General features: G+C 35.9%; 1 pseudogene across 1 annotated transcript; it reads right to left on the minus strand.

Moving 5' to 3' along the window:
- Positions 1 to 213: 213 nt before the first annotated feature.
- Positions 214 to 12,585, minus strand: LOC309864112 (protein MEMO1 pseudogene; annotated as a pseudogene). The gene is made up of 2 exons: positions 12,400 to 12,585; positions 214 to 973 (listed from the first exon to the last, which is right to left on the minus strand). The product of its transcript is annotated as a protein MEMO1 pseudogene (transcript).
- Between the last annotated feature and the right edge of the window lie 517 nt (positions 12,586 to 13,102).

The raw sequence follows: 13,102 nt of genomic DNA on the forward strand, positions 1-13,102 counted from the left end.
CACAAGTAGGCAAAGTGGCAGGCAGAAGAAGAGGGAGAATCAGGCTTTCCACTGAGCAACGAGCCTGATGCAGGGCTCGATCCCAGGACCCTGGGATCATGACCTGAGCTGAAGGCAGTTGCTTAACCAAGTGAGCCACCCAGGCACCCTGAGTTTTCGCAACATCATTTGTTGAAGAGACTGTCCTTTTTCCATCCATGAGGATTCAGAGCTTCAGTGGACCATGAGTGGTCCCCCTGAATAACTCACTGTACTGTCTTGCCAGTTCCTACACTGGCCTAACTGGCCATAATTCAAAAAGGAAAGGCTCATATTGATTCTGTTTTTCTGGAGCTCTGTGATAGCATTTAATAACACCACAATGGGACGTCTTCCACATACAGGATTATGGTATTTCTTTAAGTAATTGCTAAAAGATATAGAATCTGGTTGTTCTGTCATACTCACATCCATTTTCTCTAGATGTCCAATGGATCTATAAATCTCTCCTGGGTTCATCATAGTAACTGTAATAGAAACTTAGACCCCAATGGCCAAAACCAGAAGAAACCACAAAGAGATTACTAGGATCCCCTAGATATTTACTGAAGAGTTTTTTTGAATTCCTGTTCTTTTGACTTAGTCAGAGCTCCATCCAGTACAAGAATAATGTAAACTCATCCTTATGACTTTCCATGGCTTTAGCTGTATAAGGCAAAAGCATTTCAATACTGTGCTCATCTTTATTTCTCTGCAGAGACATGTGTTCAAACACTGTTGTCTTCCGTAATTCTTCATAAATCTTTTGGTCAATATAAAGGACATATAGAGGTGTCTGAAGGCCCAAGGATGAAAATTCTCTGGGTAACAGATGGACTCACTTGTTTGTAAGCATGAGCAGCACAAGACCCACAGTATGGCTATCCTGAGTGGGGTGCAATAATGGCTTTAGCAGGTCTTTTATAGTCTGTACTTGTGAGAGCCAACCTTCTAGCTGCGATCCCAAAGCTGTGAAGCTCCTAGCATGTGAGCTCCTAGGAAGCTCCTAGCTTCCCAGCAGACCACTTAGTTGGACATCTTGGTGCCTGTGTCACCTATGGTGCCCAAGGATGAATGTATATCCCTCACTTCCAATCTGAAGATGTCTTTAGGTCTAAAATAATTCTCTTGTAGGCAGTACATTGATGGGTCTTATTTTTTTAATCCATTATGATACTCTATGTCTTTTGATTGGAACATTTAGTCCATTTACATTCAGAGTGATTATTGATAGATATGAATTAAGGACCATTGTGTTACCTGTAAAGTTGGTGTTTCTGGTGATGTTCCCTGTTCCTTCCTAGTCTTTGTTGCTTTTGATCTTTCTTTCCCACTCAAAGAGTCCCTTTAATATTTCTTACAGGGCTTGCTTTTGTTTGTCTGGAAAAAAACTATCTTTCCCTCTGTTCTGAATGAGAGCCTTGCTGGATAAAGTATTCTTGGCTGCATATTTTTCCCACTCAGTATATTGAATATTTCCTGCGACTGTCTTCCAGCCTGTCAAATTTTTATAGACAGATCTGCTGTGATCATGATATGTCTTCCTTGTAGGTTAAGGACTCCTTTTCCTGCTGCTTTCAGAATTCTTTCCTTGTCTATGTATTTTGTGGATTTGTCTATGAAATATCTTGGTGATCGCCAGCTTTTGTTGAATTTAATGAGAGTTCTCTGGACTTTTCGGGTTTCAATGTCTGTTTCCATTCCTGGATTAGGGTAGTTTTCTGCTATAATTTCCTCAAATATACCTTCTGCTCCTTTTTCTTTCTCGTCTTCTTCTGGGATTTCTGATACAAATGTTACTACATTTTAAAAGGAGTCACTGAATCCCCTAAGTCTACATTTGTGACCCAATACTTCCTCTTTTTTTTTTTAGTTTCATTATTTTCCGTAATTTTATCTTCTATACCACTGATTCATTCCTCTGGTTCATCCATTCTTGTTGTTATTACATCCAATTTGGTTTTACCATTCAATTATAGCATTATTTTCAGCCTGACTAGTTTTTAGTACTTTTATCTCTGTAATAAGGGGTTCTCTAGCGTCTCCTATGCTTTTCTTAAGCTCAGCTAGTATCCTTATGAATATTGTTTTAAATCCTGGTTCAGACACCTTTCTTGTATCTGTATTGATTAAATATCTGGCTATTATTTCTTCCTGTTCTCTTTTTGGGGTGAATTCCTCTGTCTTGTCATTTTATCTGAGTCACTGTTTTTTGTTAGGAAAGCCTGTTGCATTTCTGCTCCTGAATAATAACTATACTAGGAAGAGGTCCAAAAAATATAAAAAGAAAAGAAGCAAAATCCTATTTCCCCTAGAGGTGGACCTTTGATTGTAGCACTTTATGATCAGTAGACTTGTTACATGGGAGGGTTTGTGCTGGTCTTCTGGGGGTGAGGCCTGCTGCACAGATTCTCAGGCTGACTTGCCCTAATGGAGATGAACCTGCAGGGTGCAGCAGAGTGGGACTTGGTGTAGTGGCTACAGCCTCCACCGGGTGGTGCTGTTTTGCTCACTGAGATTGGTCAGTGATGATGGCGGTTGGGGGAATGGCATCAGCCAGCTAGCTCTCTTGTCTCTGGGTGGAGAGCTTGTACTGCCACTCTTCAGGAAGCCTTCACAGAAGAACAGCCCTTGTTGTGTTCCTGGCTTCTACTAGATCTCTGCCTTCACCCTACCTGCATCTGAGCTGTTCATCTGCCAGGTGGCACAGTATTCCTGTGTGGCTGTGTTTTAAAACTCTAATTTTAGAGATCCCACAGTGAAGACCCATGCTGATCTTCTGGGGGAGGGCCTTGCTGTACTTTTGCCATTTGTCAGTTTGTCCTGGAAACTGGTTGCACCACCATGCAGTGGTTTGGATTCCATGGTAAAGTATAGCCAAAACCTGGCACCAAGCAAGGTTTGCTGCTCTCAGTCAGTGTTTCTGTTCCTATGCTAGTGAATGGGGCAGCTCAGTGGCACCTGCTGGGTTCCTATAGCATTTTCTTAATTTCAGTGTGAAGTGCATCACCCAATCAAGATAAGATTAAAGTATATACTGGCATAAAACTAATTTTTTGGATTGGATTTTTTTTTTTTTAGTTTAATATTCTAACATTTTTATATGTGGCATTTTATGATGTTACAGAAGTGGTCTTGCAATCTTATATAATTTATTGTAGTGATATTTAAATCTCTGTGACTAGAAGCCCTAGTGTTCAAATCTCAGCTCTACCATTTGATCTTGGGTCGATTACTTAACCTCTTTCTGCTTCAGGTTTTTCATCTGTAAAATGGGAATAATCCAATAATACTTGCCTCACAGGATTGTTGTGAGTGGGAAAAGTCAGTAAATTTAAGGTGTGTGGAACATTTCCTGACACAGTAAAAACAGAGTGTTTTGTTTTCAAGAATTTGCCTAAACTATTAGAGTTTCTATTTCATCATCTGAAAGAGTAGATTATATGTCATAGAACTATTAAAAGAATCAAATTGAAAATCTGAGAGTAAATAATCAGTAACATGAAAAGCAAGGGGTTATATTCTCCTTATTCTGTAGCTACTTTCAAATACTAATGCATTAGTAAACAAAAAATGGTACTAAACATTGTCATGATAAGCAGGTATGTCCAAACTCATTGCTCTTTTTGTCCTACTGATGCACTGTTTTCTTAAAGATAGTCTAGAAATTTCCTTTTACAGATATATCTGAGAGTAGTTGCCCAAACCAACTCCTAAATAAAAGAAGTTTCCTCTCCTTTTGTAATAGTGTTCTAAGAAAAGACCACAAAAAAGACTATTGTGTATAGAGAAGCCTGATAAGTTTATTTAGGCATTTTTATAAGCTTTAATTTTTACTTTGCAATGTGGCATGCATAAGAACATGTACTTTAGAGTAAAGGTTTTCTTTATGTTAAATTCCTGAATTCCTGACTACTACTTGCTGTGTGGTGATAAACAAGTTGCCTGTGTTTTGGTTTCTACATTAGTAAAAAAAAAAAAAAAGGATATTTAGAGTACTTTAACCTGTTGAATTGCTGTTCTGAAAGACTTACTACATATAAAAGATTTACAACTACACATGGTAGGGGCAGAGAGAAGGGGAAAGAGAGAGCATCCCAAGCAGACTTTGTGCTGAGAGCAGAGGCTGGCACAGGGCCCAATACCATGACCCTCAGAGCATGACCTGAGTCAAAATCAAGAGTCAGATGCTCAAGTGAAAGCCAACCAGGAACACTGAAGTTTGCATAATTTTATGTTGTGCATGAAACATTACAAAACAAAACAAATCTAAACCAAATAAAATGATGTCAGCAAAAATGGTAGATAAAAGACCTCTGAATATTCTCCCCTACATAAAATGAGAACAATGGCAGTAATTGTTACGATTTTTTTTACAGAACTCTAGAAATTAACCAAAGGCTTGACAGAGTCTGTAAAAATAGCTGAATTGCAATAAAAAGAGTAATTATTATGGCATTTTAACTTTCCACATTCCAATACCCTTCTGCCAAGATCTATAGTAACCTTAAAAACAACAGCCCATAATCAGGGTGAAAACCAGCAGCCTGGCAGCATTTGAAAGTGTTCAGTAGGGTTGGAGTTCCTCCAAAGACCCATTTCCAGAAAATTATCATTATTTTACCTGTCAGATGTTTCTTGCTGACAAGGCTATTTTTACTCAATCTGACTAGGAACTTACCTAGTGAGAATAACCTTTTCCCTGGGGCAGCTGTCAAAAACAATTAGAGGCATTGTTAAATGTTTTGACTGCCCAAGATTATGGTTAACAGTTGGAGCAAACAATAGGCTAACTAAATAACTTTAAAGAAGTCTGGAAAATGAGATGTCCATAGCAGGCTTTGAAAAGACCTGACATACTCCTGAGGATCTGGGAGGTCATCTGCGTGCTTAGAGCTATTCATATACCACGGGATGTATTTATGCTAACAGAAAACCTGAGAAGGAACCAAACACTTGTCTTCATTTGTTTGGACTGCTATAATACAAATACCATAAAGTGAATGGCTTATAAACAACAAACATTTATTTCTCTTCTAGAAGCTGGGAAGTTCAAGATCATGGCACCTACAGATTCAGTGTCTGATGAAGGCCCACTTCCTCATAGATGGTACTACCTCAGTGTGTCCTCACATAATGGAAGGGTCAAAGGATCTCTCTCAGAAAAAGAAGTGTTACAGAAATGCTAATTCCCTTCATGAGGGCTCTGCAGGTGTGATCCAATCATCTCCCAAAGGCCCAAGTCCTAATAATATCACTTTGGAGGTTGGGATTTCAAAATCTGAATTTTAGAGGGGTTATACCAATTTTCAGACCACAGCAGCCCTCATTTCTGATTCACCCTGAGGCTCTGTGTATGATGAAAGCAAAGGCTAAGATAGGGTTGGTTGCAAGCTACCTAGCTGAGTGCTGAGGACAACCTCAAAAACACTCATAGCCCCTCAGCGGAGATTGCAAGAGTTATTGTTTCCATGAATTTAAGGAATTCTCTCTCCAATCACTAGTTAACCACCAAGAACTGAGCAGAAAATTTAGTGACAAGACAAATAATTCAGACTTTATAGAATTAGTGCAGAAAGGTCAATAACAGCAGCAGCAACCAACAGCAACATCAACAAACCCTGGGCACAGGGGATAATTTGATTTCTAAGTTGTTGCATTATATTATTTAAAGTGTCTGAATTTCAACAAAAAGTTATGAGATATACAAAGAAATATGAGAGTATAGACCATACATAGGACTGCCCCTGTGGAAGCCCAGATGCTGACACTTTATTTGTTGACACAAATACTTTAAATCAGCTCTTTTAAAAAATGCTCAAATAACTAAAAGAAAGAATGTCTAAAGCATTAAAGGAAAGTTTGAGAATGCTGTCTTACTAAATTGAAATTACAAATAAAAAGACAGAAATTAATTAAACAAATAGACTATAGTTGAAAAGTACAATAACTGAAATAAAAAATTCACTAGAGAGGCTTGACAGCGGATTTGAATGGGCAGAAGAAATAATCAGTAAACTTGAAGGTAAATCAATTCTAATTGTCCAGTTTTAGAAACAGAAAGACAAAAGAATAAAGTAAAATAAACAGATTCTCAATATCAGTGGAATACTACCAAACATATCAATATATGCATAATGATATTTCCAGAGCTATGAAGAAAGAAAGGTAAAGTAAGAATATTTGCACAAATTATGGCTAAACGCTTCTCAAATTTGATGAAAAAGGTTATTGACATGTCTAAGAAGCTCAATGAACTCCAAGTAGGAAAACTCAAAGAGATCTATACCATAGACAAATTATCAAACTGTCAATGACCAAAGACAAAGAGGAAATATTGAGCACAGAAAGAGAGAAATATCTCAGTAGGTACAAGGTATTCCTAATAAGATTAACAGCCAGTTCCCCATCAGAAGAAATGAAAACAAGATGGCAGTATGAGGATACATTCAAAGTGCTGGAAAAGAAAGATGGTTAACCAAAACTATCTTTCAAAACTATCTCTAGCAAAACTATCCTTTATAGATAAGCAAAACTGAGAGCATTCATTACTATCAGACTTCCCCTGTAAGAAATCATAGAAAGTTTCCTTCAATACCAAATGAAAAAACATTAGATAGTAACTCAAGTCCAAAAGATGAAATAAAGAGTACTGGTAATAGTTGCTACCTAAATAAGTTAAAAAAAAATTCAAATGTATTTTTACTTTTTAAGTTTTCTTTTATAATTTATTTATTAAATTTTGTTTGAATACTGTTGACACACAATGTTACATTAGTTTCAAAGGTACAACATGTGATTCAACCACTCAGTATATTATCCTATGCTCATTTACAAGTGTAGCTACCATCATACAATGTCATTGTCATTGCAATATCATTGACTATAATCCCTATGCTGTGCCTTTTATTCCCAAGACATTCATTCTATAACTGGATGCCTATATCTCTCAGGACTTTCACCCATTTTTCCATTTCTCACCCCCTTCTCCTCTGGCTACTATCAGTTTGTTCTCTTTTACAACCAGTTTAAAATTATTTATTTAATTTAAAATTAAATAATTTAAAATTATTGTATAAAGCAATAATTATAAATCTGCTGATAACCATATATAGCATAGAAACGTGCAATTTGTATGACAGTAAAAGCACAAAGGAGGGGATGGGAATGGACTGCATGGGAGCAAAGTTTTTATATACTATTGTATTTAAATTAGTATTAATCTGAACTAGATTTTTAAAGAAGATTTTATTTATTTATTTGATAGAGAGATAGAGAGCTTAAGTAGGCAGAGCGTCAGACAGTGGGAGAGGAAGAAGCAGGCTCTCCACTAAGCAGGGAGCCCAATGTGGGGCTCAATCCCAGGACCCTGGGATCATGACCTGAGCCAAAGGCAGCTGCTTAATCGACTGAGCCACTCAGGTGCCCCTGAACTAGATTTTTAAAGTTAAAATATTAATCATAATACTAAGCCCAACCACTAAGAAAATAACCAAAAATATATAGTTAAAGAAACAACAAGGTTATTATACACAAGAAAATGCCTATTTAACACAAAGAAGGTAGTACTGGAAAAATAGAGGAATAAACAAGATATAAGACATACAGAAATAAGTAGCAAAATCACAGATATAAATCCTAATGTATTAGAAATTACAATGTGTAAATACTCCACGTGGTCTAACTCTATTCTGTGTACAAGATATACATTTAGACTAAGACACAAATATATTAAAAGTATAGAAAAAGGGACACCTTGCAATCAGTAACCAAAAGACAATGAGTGTAGCTCTATTAATAGCAAAGTAGACTTTAAGACAAAAATTGTTACTGGGAAGGACATTTTGTAATAATGAAAGGGTCAAGCCCTCAAGAAGATATAACTATAAACATATATGTGAATATCAGTGCCCAAATTATATGAAACAAAACTGACAGAATTGAAAGTGGAAATAGACTGTTCAACAATAATAGCTGAAGACTTCAAAACTCACTTTCAGTATTTGATAAAGCAGTTAAAGGACCAGTAAAGAAACAGAAGACTTGAACAATACTATATACCAGTTAGACCTAATGGATACTTATAGAACACTCTATAACAACAGAAGAATACATCTTTTTCTCAAGTGCACATGAAACATTTTTCAGGATAGACCCTATCCCTGTGTATGTAAGTGATACAGAGTATATTCTCTGATCACATGGAATAAAGTTAGAAGCCAATAACAGAAGAAATTTAGTAAATTCACAAATAAATGAAAATTCATATATAAGCAGTGGATCAAATAAATCATAAGAGAAACTAGGAAATTCCTGAGATAAGTGACATTGTAAACATAATATACTGAAACTTAATGAAACTTAAGGAAATGAAATACAATATACTGAAACTTCATGAAATAAAGTAGTGCTTACAGGGAAATTTGTTGCTATGATGCTTAAATCAAAAAGGAAGAAAGGGGTATCTGGGTGGCTCAGTTGGTTAGACCTCTGACTCTTGATTTCAGCTCAGGTAGTGACCTCAGTGTTGTGAGATTAAACCCTGCACCGGGCTCTACACTGGGCCTAGAGACTGCTTGGGATTCTCTCCTGCCTCTCCCTTTATCCCTCCCTCCCTCCTCACTCTCACTCTCTAAAAAAATAAAAAGAGAGATGTCAACTTAACTTAACCTTCCACTATAAGTCTAGAAAAATAAAACAATCTAGAACAAAAAGAAAAAAAAATAAAAACTAGAGTAAAAAAATGAAATAAAGAATAGTAAACAATAGAGAAAATAATGAAATCACAGTGGGTTCTTTGAAAAGATCAGTACAATTAACAAACCTTTAACAAAATAATCCAGAAATAAGGAAGCATCAAATTAATAAAATCAGAAATGAAAAAGGGAATGTTATGACTGACCTTAGAGAGGTAAAACAAATTATGAAGAAATATAAGAACAATTGTACATCAACAATTAGATAACCTAGATGAAATGGAGAAATTCTTTGAAAGACACCCAAACTACTGAAACAGACTCAGGAAAAAACTGAAAATATCAACAAACAGACAAACACAAAAAATAGTTAAGTAAAAGAAAAGAGAAAGAAAGGAAAAATCACAAGGGGGGAAAAACCCTGAAAATCTGGTCTTATTTTCATTTGCTTCTTTCTCTAAATGTGTTGTGTCTAATTTTTTTAATAAATCATATTTGTTAATTAAACACTGTATATCATAAGGATCTAGCTAATTTGTGGGATAAAATATCTCCTGGCCTGTACCATATGGATGACTACTGAGAGAATCGTCTATTGTTTTCCTAATGTTGGCATGCTGCTAGCTAGAAAAAAATAAATGCTCATGTTTGTGACTGGGAAAGGAATACTATCCTCATACTGGGCTTTCATTTTAAGGAGCTATACCCAAAATGTCAACAAGCTCTTCTTTTCAGCTTTTATTATTGGTTATAGCTATGGGGGAAACCTGTAAAGCCTGTTTTCACAGTAGTAATTCCTGGTAACAGCAGGTATGAGTTTTATAGTGATATAAACTGGATATATACTCTTGATGAAAAGAAATGCTTCATACATTATATTTGGCTCCCTACAGCATATTTAAAATTAATTAAAGAGCCTGTGAAACTCTACTTAGCATGAATGAGAAAACAATCAGTTACTTTTCCTGCAAAGGAAGGCCTCAAATCAAACATGGACTAGTAAATATAGTATCTGGACTGTATTATACTGTTGATAAATGATAGTTTTTAAGTAATAGGCCATTATTTTTAATGTGCTTCCAAAGACTCTACCATCATTTGTTACTTTCCTAGACTCTGAGTAGCAACAAAGATTAGCGAGATGCACTTGAATATCATTTCAGAAAAAGTAGACGATTATCCTCCAGGAGAAGTTGTGGGAGTTCTCGTCTCTTAAGTTTTGTATTTCTATGGCCATTTAATGTGATCAGCAATTTAATTGCCACTTTAGTGCTGGGCCAGAAAGCTGTTATATCATCAATCAATCAAGCAAATAAATGGGTAAATTAATTAATATTTTTTTTTGGAAAACAGTTTGAAAGAATTTTAGTGAAGCAATTCTCATTTTCAAAAGTCCTACTTACCATATGCATTTAGCAAAACTTTTGACATCAGTTGGGGTTGCTAAGCAATAAATATCTCTACCATGACTCCAGAGTCCCTGGGATCACTCCATTACTTTGTCATTCAAGCATGTCACACAGCTTGATGTGGGTCTTCAGTTTCTACACAGTTAGAAATGGGGCCTGCTGTTCTTATGGTAGACAGAGAATTAATAAAATGGAGGGAAAGAGAGACAATTAAAACACTGGGAAAGTAGCCTTACTTTTCAGAATTTGGGGGATGCACTTTTGAAATGAAAGGTGATCATCATAAACTCAGTGGATTTATCACTTTACTGACACAGGTAGGGGTGCCTGCGTGGCTCATTTAGTTAAGCTGGGACTTTTGATTTCAGCTTAGGTCACGATCTCTGGGTTGTGAGATGAGCCCCATGTCAGGCTCCATTAACATTCTCTCTCCCTTTTTGCCCCGTTTCCCCCCAAACCCAGTCATTTCCATACTCTCTCTCTCTTAAAACACACACACACACACACACACACACACACACACACACACACACACACTGCAAGTAATTTTCACACCCAGCAGAAACTTATCACCTTTTGGGGTACTTATACTAACTTTGTTATTATAGAAACACTTCTCAGATAAACTATAGTAGGTTTTGTAAAAGCTTCTATACCATTTTCTATTTATCAAAGGATAATCCTGATCATTTAATCATCAGATATATTACAGTCCTGACTGCAGTGAAGACAGGAAAGGCTGGTGAGAGTCCTGTGCTAATTTAAAGGTTTTTGACAGTAGGCAGACTAATTTAAGAAGACTCTAACTAATAAAATGGTTTGTAATTACTTATATATGAGCAACTTTTTTTTTTTTTTAATTTTCATGTTGGTACTAGATTCTGTGGAAATACTTACATTCCTAATTCTATCTCATGATACAAGCACACTCATTTGTTTCTACATTTTTAAAATAGGAAAAGGAGAATATTTCTTTTCATGCTGCTTTTCTGAGGTGTTTAAAAATGAATGAGATTTCACCTGAACTATAAGAATAAAGAATATTAAGACAAAGTAAATTTTTCTAAGCCATCAAACAAAATCTCTAGTATCTTTTTAAAATTAGTACCTAGTGCTTTAGGAGAATGAACTTATATTACATAGCATAGATGGGTCTTGAAGAAATGAATTTGGCCCTATTAGATAGAACTGAGATGAAAGAGAATAAAATTCCCCTAGCTCCTTGACCATGATTTTGAGGTTAGTTTTCTAATCTATGAAATAATGGGGTTGATGTACATAATCTCAAAGGTCATATTCAATTTAAAAATTTTTCATCTTTAGTATAGGAACTGCAGCAAATGAGTTAAAGAGTTTTATCCAACATGGTATACTCAGTCAAGTCAGAGATAAAAAATCTGCCCCATGACTGTTCGATTACCTTTACATATAACATGTAGAGGTTTTAATTTGTTTGAGATGGTGTATCAACAAATAACCTAAAGGCATTATAATTCCTACATTCCTTAGTATTCTAAGATAGAGAAGTGAAGTGCATCCATTGGGGTGAAATGACCAAGAGGTAGAGTGACTTTCTCATGATCACACAGCCAGAAAGTGTAAAGCCAAGATTCAGATCTATTTCTCTGATAACCAAGTCAGAGGTGTTATTTTTTTTTTAAACAGTGTAATACTTTCCATTTTATAAGAAAATATATTACAGAATACTTATTTTTCAGTTAATGTAACTGAGCCTCAGAGCTATAAAATGACTTACTTACCCCCAAGGATGCCTATAGAATGAAGACAAGGAACTACATTTCCTGACTTCCATTCTGATGCCCTTTCTGCTTACATCACCTAGATTCATAGCTAATCCTCATTCTTACTCTGTACGTTCCATTTTGAAGGATAAATATTATGGAGAAGGAGAAGTGAAAACTTGGGATTTAACAATATTTTTGAACTAAAACTTTGGAGTATTTTCTTGAATTAGTCAACCTTGTGTTCTTTAAGGTTAATGATTTTTAACAATAACAGTAACTTTAAGCCACTTTAAACAGTAACCCAGAAGTCTCCTGGCTTATCAGTCTCTGATTATAAGAAACTAGGACCTCAGCCTTATCTTCCCTCCCTTCTTTATAACACCCTGAAAGAGCTAAAAATTATGTATGTAAATCCATTTTGTCAGCTAAAGTCACTGTAGGTGATAATTTATTGAGCACTTATTATGTGGGAGGCTTTATGCCATCCTTATTACAGGTAGATTTTAGTGTATCCTTACAATAACCACATACCATAGGTACTATTAGTGTCCTCATTTTGACAGGTAAGGAATTTGGAGCACGATGGGGCTCAAGTTTCCAGAGCCTCCAAGTGGCAAGGCCAAGTTTTGAACTGAGACAGGCTGACCCCAGAGCTGATGTTCTTCCTGGTGGAACTGCACAGCACACAGCAAACTTCTGTCGTTCCATGTACCACATATTCCTGCTTGTGGCAAAAGGAATCACTTGAAATAGCCTTGACACTCCCTTTTAGGAGATGCAATTACAAGTTTTGTCAAGTTTCCAGTTTTCAGCCAAAGCTGGGTTATATTCCATGACTGAGAGGCTTCCAGATATAAGATCTAAAAATAGCTTGAGCATATGTACAGTTTCACAAAGTGAGCAGTTTCAATATCTTCTCATTCTTTATTTCCTTATTCATAGGAGCTCAAACCCAGTCCAAAAGGCCAGGAGAATCAGATGTTCAAACCCTTTCCTCTTTCTTCTCTGTTCTTATAGCCACTTTACAAAACCTTTCTCCTTCTCCTTGCCAAACAAAAAAATCTTATACTATTTTGTGTATGTGTGTGTGTGACCATGTTTCTGTAGCTAAATCAGTATCTTTTACAAAAATAATATTAAGTGTCAGAACACTTAAACCAATTACCAGTGAGCACTTACAATGAAATTCTACCTCTTTAGCAATTTGTATGTTGTTAAAAAACTGGAGCATACA

This window comes from Mustela nivalis, assembly GCF_964662115.1.
Source record: "Mustela nivalis genome assembly, chromosome: 5".
Taxonomy (NCBI): Eukaryota; Metazoa; Chordata; class Mammalia; order Carnivora; family Mustelidae; genus Mustela; species Mustela nivalis.